Below are 20362 nucleotides of genomic sequence, written 5' to 3'. Positions count from 1 at the left end.
GATTTGTTGTTTAAGATAATAAAGTTAAATATTGTTAAGTTACGTAAACAAATCAAAAGCAATATTTATTTTTCACTGATTGAATAACGTATCTACTTATCGACATACTGCAAAAAATCTATGACATAGATAATATCAGTTGTTTTTATATACTTTGTTCTTTTTTGTATATGCATTCTTTTATCTATTTTTACTGTATATGTTTGTTATTGTTTGTGTGCTGTGAGTAATGCAAATAAATTCTCTATTTATTAAAAATTTGATATTTTGAAAACTTATGCGTTTTTAAGATATAAAGGTAAGCGATGGCGTTTTTTAGCTTCTTATGTTTTTCGATTCACGTGTGTGTCTCTTTGTATTTGTCTAAGCGTATACTATATCTTATATAAAATATTGATATATGTTCATTACTTGTTAAATAACCATATAATATGAGCTCTGCTTAGTTTGAGTTATATGATCTCCGATTTGGTTTCGTGGTTAAATATCGTAATTGAAATTATATTTTCTTCGACAATGATAGATTCATTGTCTGCCTACCTAACAGTAGAAAAGTAAATAATCACCCTTAGAGGCGACTAATTAAAGCTTGAACCTCGGTAAGTAAGGTCGACCACTGCTGGCACTGTTGCAGTGATGCATCAGTCAGCACTACAGATCAATGTGTCATTGCACGTATAAATACATACTTGTTAACTTCAATGACTTCATAAAGCGTGAATGTATAGATTCATGATTGGGATATGTCACTTTGGTTGTTAAAAAGATATATCATCATACGAATAGTGAATTATATTCATAGGTTACAGTAAGTTTCTACGTGATGGAATAAAGAGATTTGTCACCACTTCTTTTCATCGAAAGAGGGGGCGCTATGGAGACCAAGCATAATACATTAGTTCAACAGAAAAAAACTAATGCCGCTTACATCAGCGTGGTAGTAGTAGACTATTGATGAATTTCTAATTCCGCCCTGATTGTATGGGACATATTATGACATAGCATACCTTGACTATGCGTGACCTTCTAAGTATTAAAGAGAAACCAGAGGGGGACTTTGTATAAAATTCATTTGCTTGGACACCTCTGTCCCACTTGTATTTCTACCGAGAAGCAGTTGTGTATGCATGGTTATGTTTCGGTTTAAAGAGTGGGATATGTCGGTGAATTTACAGGGTACAGAGGAATAACACCTTAGTTCTCAGGAATGGCAACGCATCGGGGTCTCATGGGCGTAACAGTATACTCTGCTACGTCCATAGTACTACTCATGTTTGTAGGCGACGGTTACCACTTTCCATCAGGTGGGCCGTCAGTTTGTTTGAAATTCTAAGTTGCATAAAAAAAATGAAGCAAGTGACAATTCTATAAATGATCTGAACATAATTTGGAAATTCAAACATTTATGTTGGGATCATCTTTAGATTCCCGGATTGCAGTCAAGTGTAGTTAGACTTAGCTACTAAACTGTTAATTTGATATCTTTATTTTAAAAGGAGATTTGAAAATGTTTTTAATAGAGAATTATTATTAGTAATAGCTAATTTGCAACCGACTTCAAAAACTTCTCAATTCGATTTTATTTTCTTTACGTTTGTTGACTCATAACTTTGTTAGTTGTAAAATGATTTTTTTTTATCTGAAAATAGATACATACAGATTAGTCACATAGAAATTTTCACAATTGGTTCAGTAGTATAATTTTTAAATGGAAATAACCGAGTTTTCCCCAATAGAAGTCGGTTTTTATATGGAACACAATCTTTACTTCAGGAAATTATTTTAAATACTATTTTAATTACTCTACATTACTACAGTGGTTGTTAACACAAGTCACGAATTCACAATAATGTATTTTAATTTTAATTGTATCTACTCTACTAAATCACTCTTACTAAACATGATGCAAGCTAAGTCGGCGTATATCCGTATTGCTTGCTGGCGGGTGCCGATCGGCGTCGTTGTTCGAAATTTGAATTCCCGAAGGCAGCATCCGGCGGGAGTGCAACCTGGCCCTGCGCCAAGAATGCGCGTACGCAGCTAACACGTTGTGGAATCTCTCACGGAATTATGGCGTTATGATCTCGCACATGTTGTCGTGAAATTTCCGAGAAATAAAGAATATTCCTGAGTAATAATTATTGGTGTGTTTGGCAATGAAGTTCAAAGAAAATTTCAGGGACATTAGCAAATTTTATTATAATGATTACATACGCTTTAGCTATTCATTTTTACAAGTTTTTATTATTTAAACTAGTTTCGTTCGTGTGTTTTTCCGGTTTAAAATTCATAATTAATTTTTCACGTATTTCCTGATGCTAAAATAAGTTGAAATTTGGTATACTTGTATAACTTTAGTAAATAATTATATAATACCATGAACACGGTTTAAAGATGGATAGAGAGGGCGGACATAGAAACGTGGTAATAAACTAATAATTAATAAACGTAGATGTATAAAAATGTGATTTTAAAATATGTTCTATTATACTAGTATTCTAATGCCAAAAAGTAATAAGAAATTAAATTTTGTATTTATTATGAGATATTTTTTTATTTATATTTTGTAATTTTAAGGTAGAGAAACGCATGTCATAAATTCATTGAAATCTTTTTTATAGTTAAAAGTTTCGTAAGTACATATTATATTTTAATGTAATAATTATCGATTTAAATTACGTATATTTTATTTAAGAAAACTAGAACAGTTTCGGTACAATTCGCGACCCTTTATTATGAACGGTTGTGATATGCATTGAAATGTCTTAGTACTTATATATCTTCTCTATCTATATACATTTATGTTTCATTTGTCTATTATCTCATCAAGTATTTTTTTTATTATTATTATTTAATGGAGTAGACAGACAGAAATATTTTCTATTTGAAATTTCTTATATTTAATGAAAAGAATAAGATTTCCTTAATATTTACAACAAGGAAAAATATAAATTATGGTTAATTTAAATTAATCAGTAGATAATACTACGTATTATTTTATAGATAATCCATTTATTTGTTTGTTATAATTACAATGATAATACAGAGAAAGTCATAAATAAATAAATTTTCTTAAAGGTAACCATAATAATATATCAAGCAAGATATTCCTATACAAGGAAATACAAAGCCCTCTCCATTTGTTGCAGCCATCCGTCACCGCCCGACCAGTGATCGGCGCGTGCGTTCCTGGCGCCCATAGATTTATTATATGCATCACGGCTCTCCTCGTTTTAAGTAACCAGCAATACTAGAAACATCAAACGAATATTTTCATCATCCCAATTATTATTCACGTAATGATCGTTAAAAAGACGAATTTTATAATGATGTATTTTTCGCAATATTATGGTATTAATTTTATGCAGTAATACTAATGTCCTTCTGTGTGGTGGTAGAATGAATATTTATTTACAAGAAACATGGTAAGTATATAATTGTTAAAAATAGGTATAAGTCCTCATATTTCGTCATAATTAGGCATCTAAAATTTAAAATCTATAAAATATAAATGTGGATTGAATGTGACATTAAGACAAATAGTAATGTTATAAAAAAAAATACAAATATATCAAATACAGTTTCATGTCAATTTACTGTTTATAAATTCAGGCATAGATTAGGATGTATTCTAATATGCTTGACGAAGTCTAGACATACCGAGTGTTAGGTTCACTACCACGAGAACAGTCGACAGACGCTTCTGACTGTCTCATAAATGGTTATAGTCGCGATTTTATAATATTACAGAATTACTGTATTTATTACTGTATTTTAATACAAAAATCCAGAATAGTTCGAATTGCAGTCAATGATTACCTACCCAGATTGAAAATACAATGTAAGAATATATCACTTCTTAATTTTTCCTCTGAATGTTGTAAGAGCCGATTAAGGAAACGAAAAAAATACATTTAATTAACAAAAAAACAAGGAAATATTGTAATAACAGCCCATAACAAATGTGATCATTTGGACAGCATGGTACTATTACCTAACGAAGTTACAGTTACATTTTTATGAGGGGAAATTCGTGCATAACAGTTATACCATATAATGGGTTGTTAAAATAAGGGTCAGTATTTAATTTATATATATACAATAAGTATTCTAATATGCCTTATGAAATCTAGACATATCGAGTGTTAGGTTTACTATCACGAGAACAGTCGACAGATGGTTCCCAAAGAGGGTTGACGTCAGGCAGGTGGCCGGTCGTAAAACTAAAAACCAAATCTTTTTGTAATATGGATAAAATCATATTACACCGACCCCAAATGATTGGGATAAGGGTAGGAAGATGATGATGATGATATACAATAAGTATATACTTATTTCAATAGCGAAATGTCTTTTGCTCGTTGACTCTTCACAAAATTTCAAGAACGATTTCGCAACTATATAAATGATGAAGCTAATAATAAATATTATTCTGAAAAATATTCTATAGTTATAATAATTTCCACAGAAAATAAAATTGACTTTAAATTTAATAAATTCCAGGTATAAAGAATGAATCAACTGAACTGATCTAAGTCTAATTTGTCTTTTCAGTTGTTTACATTATTAAACATTGAGAAATCCTCTATTCACATTAATTTACATTAAATATATACGTTATAATTAATTCTTACTTTATATTGTTAACGTACCTACATTTTCATGTAGATACCTCGTAATTGAAGAGAGAAATCCTTTGAAATATAACCTGAACAATAACGACCTCCTAACGAACTTGTCGATGTAATGGAACGTTACTCATTCGATTTCTACGAAAGCGAGGACCGCATCATTCCAATTTAGAACTTATTGCAGAAGCCATATGGTTACCGTGATATTATGTTTAATATTTATAGAGTAGCTCTGAGTTTGTTTGGCAACAAACCATGGGAGTGTGGAGTCATTCATTCAGTCCGCTCCGTCGTATGTCGAAACATCTCAGTAGTTCTGTTTCACAATCACAGTCTCCATTAGACACTTCTTCCGGATCTATTTAGGTTGCGCATCGAGGTTATAATATAAGCCACCATGAAATGAACAAAGGGTATGTTTAATATGATTTATTTTCAACAAAATTTCATAACACTAATCTTATCGTATAAGTGCAGACTACACAAAGAGCACCTAAGCCATAAACTGACCTAATTTATTATCTAGGTAGCTATTGATGTTTATTAACAAAATAGTTTACTCATAAAAACTTTGTTTACAGTGCTTCACTAGACGTCACGTAGTAAGAAATTTGATACATAAAAGAAATATACCTACTTTATTATGTTGTTTTATATTTTATATTTTTTTCTATAAATATAAAATAAAACTATCAAAAATACTACTTAGTATTTTTTTCTAAATCGTAGTCGCTATTTGCAATTAATTTCATATAAATAATAAATGTTTTTCGGAAATAATTCATAATATTTTATGAATTGTAGATACTTTTCCTTCATATATATATATTTTAGAAGGGACGGGTCTTTGGGGACATGGTCGTCCTAACTTTTTATTCCGAGTAATGAGTATGTAGTTAACTTGAAAATCCATCACAGTTTATGAATATATATGCTCTTGATTGTAATTCCTGATGGATTCATCCGAAATTTTCCTGCGTCGTCGAATATTTAATTTAAACTTAAATTATGATTATTACGTTACGAAAGTGGAGAAATAAATTTTTTTAAAGTACCTACCTACATTTCGCGTCGTTGACATTAAAAAACGTTATTGTTATCACATTTTTTTTATTATTAATATAATGAAGTAAAAATCACCATATGAAAAATTTCAGGTAATCGTCACTTATAGACATGAACCTATTATCATTCCTATGTATGAAGATTTCAAATCGGAGTCAGGAGTGGTTTCAAAATTTTTATAATTTTATACGGATGCACATATACAAAGTCTCTTGTGATAAGTCTAATAAATTGTTTTAAAAAGTTTAAAAATAATTAGTATCCGTACTAGAGGGAGACTTTGTACAAAAGTCGATTGCTTGGGCACCTCTGTTCCATTCGTGTTTCAACCGTGAAGCAGCTGTGTTTGCATGGCTGTGTTTCGGTTTGAAGGGTAGGATATGGCGTGAATTTACTGAGTACAGAGGAATAACACCTGAGTCCTCAGGAGTGGCAACGCATGGGGGGTATCATGGGCGAAACAGTATACACTGTTATGTCCATGGTACTGCTCATGTCTATAGGCGACGATTACCACTTTCCATCAGGTGGGCCGTCAGCTTGTTTGCCAATCTAAGTACTATAAAAAAAAAAATTAGGCGCCTATGCACAGCTAGGTCACTCAAGATTTTATCTACTGTCAACGTCATAATAAGATACCGAAGGATATTTTGGATCTACCCTTTAATAAATTTAAGCACTTGTTAAACAAAACACACTAAACAATTACTTGAATGACAAACGTAAAAACAGACAAATGCTAAAAGACTGACGAATTTTTACAGATTCTTTTCAGTAGATAAGTACTTTTCAAATACTGTAGTAGATTTAAAAAAATTACAAATTAAAAGTACTTGTAAACAAACCTATTTAAATAAAAATGGGTTGTATTTGAATTTGAGTGGCTGAATAGATTTGATTTGGTACACAAATAGGCCATATTCAAATTTAACATAGAGAGTATATTCAATATAATTTACGTGGGCAAAGCTATGAGTTATAACTAGTATTGTATAAGTATGCGTTTGGTCAAACTTCGTCGATTCATTAATAGACACTGTTATGAATGAGTCGATGAGAAAATGCTGTTTGGAAACCTTTACGTAGACGCCAATAAAAAAATATTTCTCTCATTGTATTTATACAATCAACATTTTCACGTAAACTTCTAACACATGTGTAATATCATCGCTTACATAATTTAAAACACTTAACATGTTTAACCTCATTCTCGATTCGATTTCCAGATTAAATTACTATCGAAAGACTACCTAGACACGCTCTAGTTTCAAAACTATTAACAGAAACATTCTTAAAGAAAAATAATTCGGACGGATGTAGGTCTTTAATAAAATTTGAAAAATGTGCAAAAGAAAACAAATGTCAGAGCATTCATTCATAAAAATGTTCACTCTTAACGCGTTATGTAATCAAAATATAACGAATGAGGTTACAGATGTATAGTAGATTAAATATTAAACAGAGCGACCTGAAATTTTCACTGTTGATTATTTAGTTTGTATAATTAATAATTCAAATAACTGACAGTACAGTTTCAACTATGATATTTTATTACTATCAGGAGCTTGTATGATTATGACAAGAAATATAATTAATTCCTTATTACAGTATTGAATGGTTCATCAGTGATCAATATATATATTTAATTTTTACTTATATTATAAAATAATATTAATTTAACGTCTATTATATGTAATACGGAAATAATTTCACTTCTATTGCGTCACAAATGAGTCTTGTGGTCGAAATGGCGATAAGTTAATATAAATACATAAATATTGCTATAATAAATATATCGTTATATATTATTTACATAGTAATAATTTTCATCTCTTAAAGAGCATAAACCATGAAACGCGAAAATCTATATGCAGTCAATGTATTTCCGATGATAGTAAATATCGTTAATGAACTAAATTAATCAGAGAGATGAAGAGAATAGGAGTGATCTATCATCTTCATCATCATCACCTCAGCCATTATCCGTTCACTGCTGAACATAGGTCTCTCCTATAGACTGCCATAGAGAATGGTCCCGAGCCACATATATCCAATTACTCCCTCGACCATCCAATTACGCAATACGACCTCAAATAGGTCGTCACTCCATTTGTGGGAGGTCGTCCTATACTGCGTTTACCCGTACGGGGTCGCCGTTCAAGAACCTTTCTTCCCCATCGGTTGTCAAGCTATGTGATCAGCCTAATGCCACTTTAGCTTGCGCATCCTTAGTGTGATCTATATGGGCCAACAATCAACAAACGTTATGGACTTATAGTCAGGTCATATTCTATTTTAGGACAAAAGGGCCCCCAGTTTGGAAATTCTAATAAAATTCTATCTTTTTAATATTAAATATTATAATCCCATTGAAATATTACAAATGAGATGTTTGGATGTTCTTTACTCAATCACCCTTATACCACTGGATTGAACGAAATTTATTAGAGAGATAAACCATATTATAGATTAATATATAGGAAACGTTTAATGCTTAATCACGTAAACAAAACCACAACGTGCAGTTCATATATTCGTCTCTTAAATGATTGGAAAACGGTGTGAAACATTTCAGATGTTGTACCACTTTTATATGGGCTAACTGGCTTGTTTTCATTCTCATCTATCATCCTTAACTGGTGCTCCGCCAGCGTATCCCGTTAGCGCAGGCGGGGTTACCATACCATTTTCACCCATCAAAAAAAAAGTACCAATTTTATATGTTGATATTAAATAAAAATATACAGTTATTAAATCTAGTTGTAAAAAAACATATTCATTGAAATCTAAAATTCATCACTCGAGTCTGTCATTGAATAAATATAGTGGAAATTTGAGTAATATAATAATACAGTCAATTATTCTCACCTTTCCTTACTATATCAGTCTTTAACTGTCCACTGCTGAACATGAGCCTCCTTCTTGGGGGGTTTTGCTAGTAGTCGCCACGCTTGACAGGAGGTTTGCCAAGGCTTTAGAGATGTTTTAAGAGCGACGCTGCTGCCCATCCCTCGCCCTCCCTTAGTCGCCTCTTACGACACCCACGGGAAAGAAAGGGGTGGTCCTTTCTATGCCTGGACTACAAGGCCACCTTGCATGTTTGTGTATATATTTTATATTTACATACCAATAGCAAAGGTAAAACTATTTTAAAATCTAATTATTAAATTATGTATCTAAAAGAGATGTATCCTTTGAAAAGGTTATTTCCCAAGTCTCGTCAAAAAAATTTGGATATTTTGACGAGACTGTCGAGTTGTTTGATCTTTGGTCGCAGCTTTTATTTGTAACATTCATTGAGTTGAACCACTACAACGAAATACTAGAATGGCCAGAAACTACATGTTTATGGGCTAAGGAATTTACGGTTATGCTAGATGGCAACCCGCCCATTATGTTGCGAAATTTATATATTTATTAAGTTTTTCATAAAAACAGGATGTTTTGCATTGTTTTCGTTGCTGCAATAGACTCGGTCAATTAATTGTGAAATTTGGGGAATATACTTGTCACTAAACTGTTGCATCACTATAGAATATTTACAACATATTAACTTTTTATTAAAAGTAATTACAATAATTTAGAATTTAATTCTATATATAAATCGAGTTTTATCTGACAAATTTAGTTTAGAAAAACAGTTACGGAAATGTCTAACATTCGTGATGCAGTTGGATTAACTCGTTAAACTATAGATAACATATCTTTATAATTTTATATCTTTATATTTTTTATTATAAAACTTATAAGAATTATAGTAAAAGGATTGCTCTTTAGGTTTGAAAGAGCTAGCTCAGTAAATTTTAATCAGATATGATTCTTAATAACGATATAATAATTCTTTAGTATTTTTTTTTCATACAAGGTATAATATTTTTACTTAGGTATCATAGATATATCATATCATATAATTCTTCACATATAGATACGTATGTAATTTCATAAACATTTATTTTAAACATAAAAGTATATCTACAAAAAAAATTGTTCTCGTTTTATGGTCCTTTTATGGTTAGTAATAAATTTTATAGTTCTATGTGGAATTGACAATCGATTAGGAATGTGCACGTGTTTGTATGTGTTGTTATGTTTGTATGTATGTTTGTACATGTGTTTGACACGTCAAGAGATTACCTATCGTGAGCACGAAATCTGGCACTGGCAATAGAATGAATGGATTATTTTCAATGGTAAGTCACTAATCTATAACAGTGTTTCAACCGTGAAGCAGTTGTGTTTGCATGGCTGTGTTTCGGTTTGAAGGGTGGGATATGGCGTGAATTTACTGGGTACAGAGGAATAACACCTGAGTCCTCAGGAATGGCAACGCATGTGGGGTATCATGGGCGAAACAGTATACTCTGTTATGTCCATGGTACTGCTCATGTCTATAGGCGACGGTTACCACTTTCCATCAGGTGGGCCGTCAGCTTGTTTGCCATTCTAAGTTGTATAAAAAAAAAATGTGTAAGTTGATGGTATTATAAATATGAAACATTGTTGTATATAAAATATTAATAATGTTTACAGGTAATTCCAATAATTCAAACATATGCATTGTTATTATGTATACATCCTTACTAATATTGCAAATATGAAATTGAAAAGTTAACCATTCAACTAATCTCATAAAATTGTTCATATATGTATTATTTAGAATAGAGAACTTAAAACGTCGCATGTTATGTAAACTACTTGAACTGAATGTAAATTATATTTTGTTATTGTTATTAAAGTAACATTACAAGGTTTCTTTGAGTATTCCACAAATGTAGAGTGTTTGATTGAACTTCTTTGCAGAATCAAGTTGAAAGACCCGTATTATTACGATACTGCGTAATTTCATGAGAAATTGCGTTGTTCGTTATTGCCTAGTTGTTTGAACCGTGGATTCAAAGAATTTATGCAATTCTGATGTAGACTGCTCGGACTCATTTCATTTATCATATTTTTATTTTTGTAAAAAGAAAGAGCTGAATTTATTGCTCGTTCTTCTCAGTTGAAATTACATTCCGTACTGGGCGGTAGATTAAAAAAAATACTATTCAAAAATGCTTATAATTAAATTTACATGAATAAAGTTTTTTTTTTTATGTTTCTCATTGAGATTCAGATATTGGCTGTTTTCAAATTGGTATTATAAAGTATTTTTATATATAAAATAAAGACAATAATGAAACAATTTAACACATAATAATACAAACAAAAAGCTGACGGTTAACTAATATCAGAGTCAGTATACAAATTGCACAAATAAATGAGCTTATTTATATTTTAATCAATATATGTCACAGACTATATTTAGTTTATTATCTTTGTTTTAATTTTGGTTTTGATTGCCACGTGCACCTATGACTGAGTCAACAATATTTAAAACTATTTCAAATTTTAAATCGATAATAAAATAGTCATCGAAATTTGACGAACGAGTTTGCAACCTAAAAATTTTGCTTTTACTTTTTTGATACAAAACTATAAAATGATTTATTCATCTTAAATATACTAAGTAATAAATATAGTAAGAAAATAATTCGGCCTCAATGTGCCATGACAGTGAGAAAACTTGTCCTCGGCCATTCATAATTTTGCTAATCTATATGCACGCCAGACACGGTTGTTTTGATCTGTGCATTACTATGGCATTACTAATGAAAAATTAGGGATTTTGCAACGACATTTATCCTTGTAGGAAGACATTTGTTACTACCGGTTTTCTACCAGAAAATAGGTATTTATAAAAGTCAAAACCTCATACGACATAGCATTGAAATGTAAAAATATTAACAAATCGCAACAAAATAACTTTAATAACCTCGTCTGTGATTTAAAATAATTGGATAAGTATATATATTATAATTATTTTTGGATTACATTAATAACTATAACAAATTAGTGCATGAAGAATGAACAATGAAATTCTCTTATTAGAAACCACAGAGATTTTGCACTTTTAGGTATGTAAAGTTTTCGTACTAATTAAAGCGATTAGTAATTTTCTAAAGGTTACCGATGTTAATATACCTTAACAAATCGTATCTCGCGGCTTTGCCCACGTGAATAAGGAATATGCAATAATGATTTTCTATCTTCTTTAACCTGTCTAGAAGAATTTATTTTTAAATATTTATTTTATAAGTTGCTATTATAATGAAATACAATTTTCCAGGTTAAAAAAAAATCGAAAAATGCGCTTGTTAGGTTAGGAGCGATTAATTTATAATTACGATAGATTAATCATTTCTATTAATTTAAAATGCATAATGATTATAATTCTTATTATTACCAACTTCTAGTATGGGGTCAAAATACATTGACCCCATAGATTATCAAAAAAAGTTGAATAAACTAAATTGCAAATGCTTTTAAAAAATCTATATTGGGATAAAATACAATCTACGTGTACGCCAAATTTCAAGATACCTATTTGGTTTAACCGTTAAAGCATTAAGAGATAAAAAAAATATATTGATATTATTATCGTGGATAATATAATACTATACTAGTAATTATTAGTAAGGATTAAGACATTTCTCTTAAAATAATTCAAAAGTTTACGAGCCCGACAAACTTAGCCACGCGTCATGCCACGAGCTACGTAAACCTACCATACTGAAATGGGATATCACGTGTATATTAATTGATTACTAGAATGTAATATTGCTTAAATCGATTTTGCATCTCGTATATTAAAATGTCCTGAAATAATATTAGATTATAATTCTGATAATGTATTTGATGTAATCTGTTGGTATTACATTTTTACATAAAAAAGGAGCAAGACGTTTTTAATTCCTCTATATTCATTTAATATATTTACTATCTTGTTAATATTAATACTCCATTTTAGAATCGATTTTGATAAATCATTTTGAAATTAATAGGGTTTACCTATTCTTGTTGGTTATTAATGTAATATGATCGATGTTGCTGTTTTAAAACATAGAAAAAAAAATTTACTATCAATGCTCATACCACTATGGCAAGCTGCGACAAGCCAACAGTAACGTCCTTCGATATTTTTAAATTTTTTTAGAAATAATTTAAAAGTACTTAGTATTTAAATTTACTCAGTAGAGCTGGAAACGTTACATTCACCTCGTGGTAGGTTAATACATAACTCAACAATAAAATACCATTATTGTTTCATTATTGTGTTCAATCTAAGGGACTTTTTTATAATTTGAAACGGTAAACAAACTTACAGTTTACAAACGGAGAGAGCAATCTAAAGCAGACGACTTTTGTACAAAATTTCTCTATAGTCTAACCTAATTTTATAAAGATGAAAGATTTTATTTTTTGTTTATCTATATTAATATTATAAAAAGGAACAAAGTTTCAGAAATTTATTCGGTTTTAAAAATTCTTTCACTTCTATTTTTTATGCAACTTAGAATGGTAAACAAGCTGACGGCACACCTGATGGAAAGTGGTAACCGCCGCCTATAGTCATGAGCAGTACCATGGAGATAATAGAGTATACTGTTTCGCCCATGATTCTCCCCATGCGTTGCCATTCCTGAGGACTCAGGTGTTATTCCTCTGTGCCCTGTAAATTCACTGCCATATTTCACCCTTCAAACCGAAACACAGCCATGCAAACACAACTGCTTCACGGTTGAAACACGAATGGGACAGAGGTGTCCAAGCAAACGACTTTTGTATAAAGTCTCACTTTGGTAACCTATAGAAAGTTACATTGTATTATCAGCGAGTAAGATGGGCTTTATTTTATTTTCAGAAAAATCATGTGAAGCCGAAGCGGGTCGCTAGTGATAGATACTTTAAGTTAGGTTAACTTTAAAATGCACTAATATATTACTGTACTTTCTGGTATACTAAGCTATATCTGACATACATATTTCACATGTAAATGTTACTTATTACTGTGGGTATAATAATGGTTTCCTTTTGACGTAGGTATTTTAATGAAGACCTATTTATATCTATTACGATACCAAAATACTTCGGTAGTACAGTTTGACGTGCATATAGTGTAGCCAAAGGTCGATACGGCGCGGCGTTAGTTTTATTACCTTTCTCATATACTCGCATACAAACACCCACCCCTTACCGTCATCTTCTCGAGTATTTCTTGTAAACATTCCCTGACGTATTATATATAACCCGTCACAAATAAATTTTAAGATTTGAGAGAATATTACGTATTTGCTGTTAATGCTTTCATTTATTTTGGTATTTTATATTTCCTGTACATTTATGTCATATGTCCGAATTAAAATTCCTTTCTTCGTGCAATTCAAACAGCCTTATCTTAACCCGTCTTTAATAAATTTAACTAAAGTAAAATAATAATAAAAACAACTAAAATACATTATTAAATAAAAATTGGCTTTTGTTTGATTATCTACTACCTACTGGGGGAAAGGAATTGTTAGTAATAGGGTCTAACAGTCCCACTGCCAGCAATATACTCCTTCCGGTTAACCTTCACGCGGTTGTCCTTGGAACCATCGTGGTTAATTCTTGTGAAATTCGTCATGATGGGTTAACTGACCTATTTTCATCCTCACCTATCATCTCTCCCTGGTGCCTCGCCAGCGTATACCGATAGCGCAGGCTGAATTATCATTCCATTATCATCCATTATATAAGAAAGCTTACGTACTATGAGTTACAAAGTTTTTTAGATGATTTTATTACATTAGGTTCTAGAATTGAGTTTTGGATACAGATGATGTTTGCAATCTGATGACGAAGAAATGTACTAGGTAACCAAGTAAAGCGTTTTGAGTTTACACCATAGAAAGTATCATAACTTTAGGTACACCAGTTTAAAAGTATAATAAGAATTTTAACGTTTCTCTTAAAAAATATTTTATATTATGCATAAACGTAGACGTAGTATAACGTTCCCATAAACAGATAACCTAAAAATTTAATTGTATTCGTGGACAAGGGAAAATACAAATATAAAAAAATAATTCACAATTTTGATACACAAAAAACAATTACTGCTTACTATACTCACAATTAATACTATACATTTGGTTATGACTAATTAAGTAAGATTAAGAGGTAATATTTTTAATTAAGAAATATTGTAAATCTTGAAAAATCGTCATACAAAAATAAAGAAATTGTATCCACTTGGTATCTTATTAAAATTAAAATTATTCATTAGTTTGGTTTTTGCATAATTGGTGATTGCATAATTTTGTACTCACGTCTGTTTACAGTAATTCAATTCTATAAATTAATAGTATATCTTCATCTTCATATGAGCCATTATCTGTCCACTGCTGAACATAGGCCTCCCCTATAAGGAGGGTTTTGTCAGTAGTAGCCACGCTTGGTAGGCAGATTGGCAACAGTTAGGTTTTGGTAATGTTTAAAGAGGAACGCTGCTGGTCAGTTATCGACTCTTACGACGTCCAAGAGAAAGGAAGGAGTGGCCGGGTCCACAAAGCGAGTAGTAGGTATATATAGCGTATATGGTACTCACTCTAAAATCTGATCTAAAATTTTAATCAAGCCTTTGACATGAAACGATAGGTCAATGACACATAAAGAGATCCAAAATGTTTATAACCACACTCAGAAAGGTTAATTTGATTTAATTCACAATTTCATAAAATTTACATTTACTTTTCTCGAAATGAGTTTTAAATTAAATGATTGTAAAATCAGATTGGTTAAATGCTGTGAGCAAATCTCGGATATTAATAATTTTCTCTTTAATGTAGATGCTTATTCGCAATTGTCATTGTGTCTATTTCAGTTTAAGTTATTGACAAGTTAAATGAAATGAAGTTGATACAGATGCAATTGACGTGTCCATGAATTATCCTCTCGATCGTTTGTCGATAAAGAGATTACTAAATAGTATTCAATCCATATAACGTTAATAATAATATCGTATAATGTTGTTATTTTAAAAAAGTTTCGTGTAATTTATTATCATAAATATCAGTGTGACTGATCGAAAAGATTGTCAATGAAACAGTGGAAAGATCAATTTCTATTTTCATCAATTGCCTCTAATACTGAGGGCCTACCATGAAATGTTTTCCGAAATTTCGGAGCCAAACGAAACACAAATTTGATATTAAAATTACATAGTACATGCCATTTGGAAATATCAAAAATGTTAAAACATTGTTCCTTTGGACTTTTATGATAGGATGTTTGACGAACGAAATGTTAAACTCCATTTATTGGTCCAATTTTGGTATAAACAAAAACACGAAATTAAGTCCGAAATTTCGGAATTTCATTTCATGGTAGACCTGCTGGACTACATTTGAGAATGTCTATAATAGGATGTGTAAACAATCAATAGTAATTATCAATCACATAGAATTGACAATTACAATTGACCTTCTCCGGGTCGCTTAACGATGGATTTCAAACAAAGATAAACAGTGTCCTCGGGTAACGAGATAGGACCCGATAGTGAATTAGTGATTAAGATTAAAGGCGAGGTCTTGACTCAGATCCTCATTGGCAAACGAGGAGAGTGTTATTCGACTAACGAACTAATACAGTGTAATTATATTAGTTTAGCTAACTGTGATAGTGTTTTAAAATTTTTGGCATTTTCACATACTCATGTGGTAATTTACCTCAAGAAAAATATTAAGTTATTACTTGATCAAATCAACAAAAGTCAAAAAGAAGGATACAATGTAATTGTATTTTTAACCTAATTGATCGAATAAAGGTAATTTTTTTAGCGATGTTTATATAATTTAAACACATATCTGTACAATGTTTTTTAATAATAGCAGGATTCCAATTCATTATTATCTTTGGAATTTATAAGCAGCGCTAATATACCAAAATTAAGTCTTGTTATTATAGGTACACGTACTTAGATATATTTTAACCAAATATATACTTATTATAAATATTTTGCTTAGTATTATAGTTTGTTATTTATTATCAGACAGGCAGTATGCTTGTTTGTAAAGTTTAAGGATAAACTTTCTGAAATGCTTAAAACAGCTTATTTTAATTCCACTATTGAAATATAACGTCACGCATTTGCAGGTAACTAGTACTTACATAGTAATTACATAGTACTTACATATACATATTTCGATATTAAATTAACTAAAAATAGCTTCCTTTCTAACCTAAGTTTTAATGTTTTATTAAAAAAAAAAACGCTGTATCGTTTAGTTACAAAATGTTTATTTGTTATCTCTTTTGAACAAACAGCGATAACTTTATAATGTGCTTTCTTATTACTACAATATGAACGTATAATAAAATTACAATAACAACCGTCGCACATCTTATTGTACTTTTCATGTTCTTATATTCTTAACATCTCATGGTACTTTTCATGTTTACGAGTATAGGTGACGGACAGGCGAACCATCAACTGCTTTGTTATTTCTAGTCGCATAAAGAAAAGCTTTGCCTCGACGGCATTTAGCGGTTTAAGGTCGCTGCCTACACAGAAGGTTAAGATATAATATTACTTTTGTTCTTCCAGTTCACATTTTAGTTCCTGAAATAAACGACTTTTATTCTCATGTACATATTTAAGAGATAATTTATTATGTAACAAAAAACGTGTGTTTAATGTTTGCCATGAATTTTGAGAGCCATTAAAGCCCACACGGAAGCTCAGGAGTTCGTGACAATCCGTGTCGCTTTCCAAGACTGTCGAACCAAAATGTCAGGATTTTAAAATTTAAATAAGAAAATAAAATTGGTTCACCTCATGGAAAATCTTTACGCGACAGAGAGAGAGAGAGAGAGAGCGGGAATCTTCATTTCTAGCGATAATATTTTTTGCTTCCTAATGGGGTATTGACGAATTCTGGCTTTAACAGCATTAACAGTCTTTGCACTTCTAACAGCACGCGGCTGCCTTCGATCTTTTTTGGTCTTCGACAGAGGAAGTGTTGTTGTATCTGTTGATAGTACGAACATACGGCTGATACCAAGCTTTTGAAGTGTCTGAAATACGATCGCCTTGCACCCGCTTTGTGCAAGGCGATCACTGCAATCCTATTTTCTTTAACACCCCATTCTATATTGTTATTTGATAATGAACACGAAAAAATATGTGAAATGGCGTGAAAATTAAAGAAGTTTTTAAAATAATAAACGTGTTCCAAATTTAAAATAATGAAAAAGTTGAAAAAAGAAACGTTTTGGCCAGACTAGTTACATAAATTCTATTTTTCTGAACAATTACCTTTATTCAAGTAATTTTCAATTTATAAAAAACAGGAAATTATCTCTTGTGGTATATTTACAATACATTTTTAGATTTTATATTTACGTAATATAATTGAAGAAAGATAATAAATGTCCTTTCCTGGTACTAATAGCAGTGATGATACAATAATGATGTGGCGGTATAAGTAGATATTGAATTTTATTAATAGCCAATTTATATTGAGCCGCGTTGACGTAATGTTATTTAAAGAAATAATTATTATATTTGTGGGATTGACAAGTTTATGGCAGTACTGTGTACATAACGTTTCCGGCCAATGTCTTCAAGATTTTTTTTTATTGATAGATATATTTGAAGAAATATCGGAACAGTGAAGTAACCTGTGACATATACATATAAAGGACTTTTTTATTCTCTTAAAAGATTTAAAATATTGAAAGAACATTTAAATAATAATAAAATTAATATAAATCTTAAATAAAAAATATCGAAGATATAAAGTATAAAAGATAAGAGCTCACTTAGGAAGTGTGGCGTTATTTTCTGGTAATGTGTTCTAAAATTTTAATCGGATATTTAGTATTATTAATATACGTTATATATATATACGTTGTGTCTAACACTAGTTAAACACATCGTTTTTGGAAAATAAGTAGCCAGATTGAATTATCCGTTGAATTTGGTTACGAGACAAAATGGCAATCGAGTTCATGACTCACCTGATAAAGTGCTGACTCCTGTAAGACCTAATGGGATAGATGCACATGACTTTTGTACAAAATCTTCCTCTAGAAAAGGCGGAGAAATTGTTTAAAAAAATAAAGCTTTTAACATTGATGTCTGATACTGTAGGATAAAATAGATATCATTTGCATCCCTTTAAAATAAATTTTATCAAAATCGGTGCAGTAATTTAGTTCTAAAATCAAAAGATCTGGTTTTGTCACAATTGAAGTCGGTTTTGTGGAACAAAACTTAATTATGATTTTTTTTTGCAAACAATAGAATTTACTCCAGTATTGGTGCCATACAAATTATATTACAATGTTTCTTTTTTGAACAAAATTTTGAATTAGGTATTCGTTTACTGAATTACTTGTATTAGAATGTGACCAACTAGTGTCAATGGTTTATATAAGTACAGTAATAACATTTACATTTCTATTATATTACGAATATGATACTGATTAGTAACTGGCACCTAATAGCTGAAATTTTTATACCAATACCTCATCAAACATCTATGTAGACTAATACCACTTCCGAAAACATTAAGTCTGAAGATTTATCACTGACCTAAACATTAGAATCACTGGAACTGTTTTATAATGAGTCCAATATTGGCATCGTTAGATAAGTCTCTGGTTGTTCATCTTGAATTTTAAGGCCACTGTATTAGTTCTTTGACTAATGGCAATATGAAGCCAAATTGTATCTACCGTATCCGTTAGCCGCCATATTATTTTTTGACAAGTCTAGGTCAGCGCCAGAAGGCCGAATATGATCATTCGCCTTGATAATTTTAAACGTTTATTTCAGTTCAAACGGATGCTAAAAATGCATATATCTATTTAATGGTTGTACGCAGAAATTTACGGATAGCCTTTGAAGTTAAAGCCATTTTGTTATGCACTTTCATTTAATTTACGATTTCCATTTACACGTGAATGCCTAAGTACTTGCTTAGAAACTTTGCAAAGGTGACTGACCTATTACTTATACTTGTACCAATGCCTAGTATACCTTTTTTAGAGAAAAAAAAAATAGAAATAGAAATATTTGCATTTTATGTCTAGTCTAATAAGAAAAAATTGTTCGTAGTTTATTTTTATTTGAGTATGAAATAAATACCTACCTAAATTGTTAACGTCTGTTACAAAAGTGTATTGACAGATATTGCATAAATTGTCATCGCGTGGAAAATTCTATTTTACTTTATAGATAATTCTTGAATGAATAAATAAGTAGACGTAAATCCGAAAAGACAGTAAGGACATAATGACAAAAAGGTTGCCTGGGCTCCACGGGGAGAAGAGGTCAAGGACTTGAGGGTAACCACCGATTTCAGTAATACATGTGGCATATATATGGCATAAACATGTTCTGTTTGCTATATGTACCGTGATATATTTTGATGAAAATAATGATACTGATATTTATACAAATTTTTTTCATGTATCAAAATATGTAAAAATGTTCACTTGAGGTCGACTTCCAAGTGGTCCCTATTAAAATCATTGTTCTGAATTTCTGGTGAATTTTCCATAAGATGGGTCAACTGATCTGACTTGGTGCACAGTTATCATTCGTTACTGATTGCTGCCTATGTATAGCAATAGCGTCGGATTATTTCATTCATATGCAGAGTTACAAATCCGATTAAAAAATCGGATGTCGAAGGAATACTGATTTTTCTGATGTATTGTATTCACTATTTATAGATGACCTGAGAGACTTGGCAGGTTTGCTAGTTGGTAGTGGAGTAGCGGTACAATAGATTTCTTTT

The 20362-nt window shown here is 30.8% G+C and overlaps 1 long non-coding RNA gene across 2 annotated transcripts in view; it reads left to right on the top strand.

The window, feature by feature from the left end:
* Window positions 1-201: 201 nt before the first annotated feature.
* LOC128202426 (uncharacterized) overlaps window positions 202-20362 on the top strand; it is a 31908-nt gene continuing 11747 nt past the window's right edge. Inside the window, exons 1-3 of one of the 2 annotated variants that reach the window (XR_008253772.1) lie at window positions 202-298; window positions 3150-3425; window positions 4669-5250. This is a non-coding gene — a long non-coding RNA (uncharacterized LOC128202426). Of the gene's footprint in view, window positions 299-3149; window positions 3426-4668; window positions 5251-20362 lie in introns of those variants that run through there. The other variant, XR_008253771.1, reaches the window with a different exon arrangement.

Source organism: Galleria mellonella, unplaced genomic scaffold (genome assembly GCF_026898425.1).
Source record: "Galleria mellonella isolate WM207_F2 unplaced genomic scaffold, CSIRO_AGI_GalMel_v1 utg93, whole genome shotgun sequence".
Lineage (NCBI taxonomy): Eukaryota > Metazoa > Arthropoda > Insecta > Lepidoptera > Pyralidae > Galleria > Galleria mellonella.
This window is presented reverse-complemented; position numbering and strand designations above follow the sequence as displayed.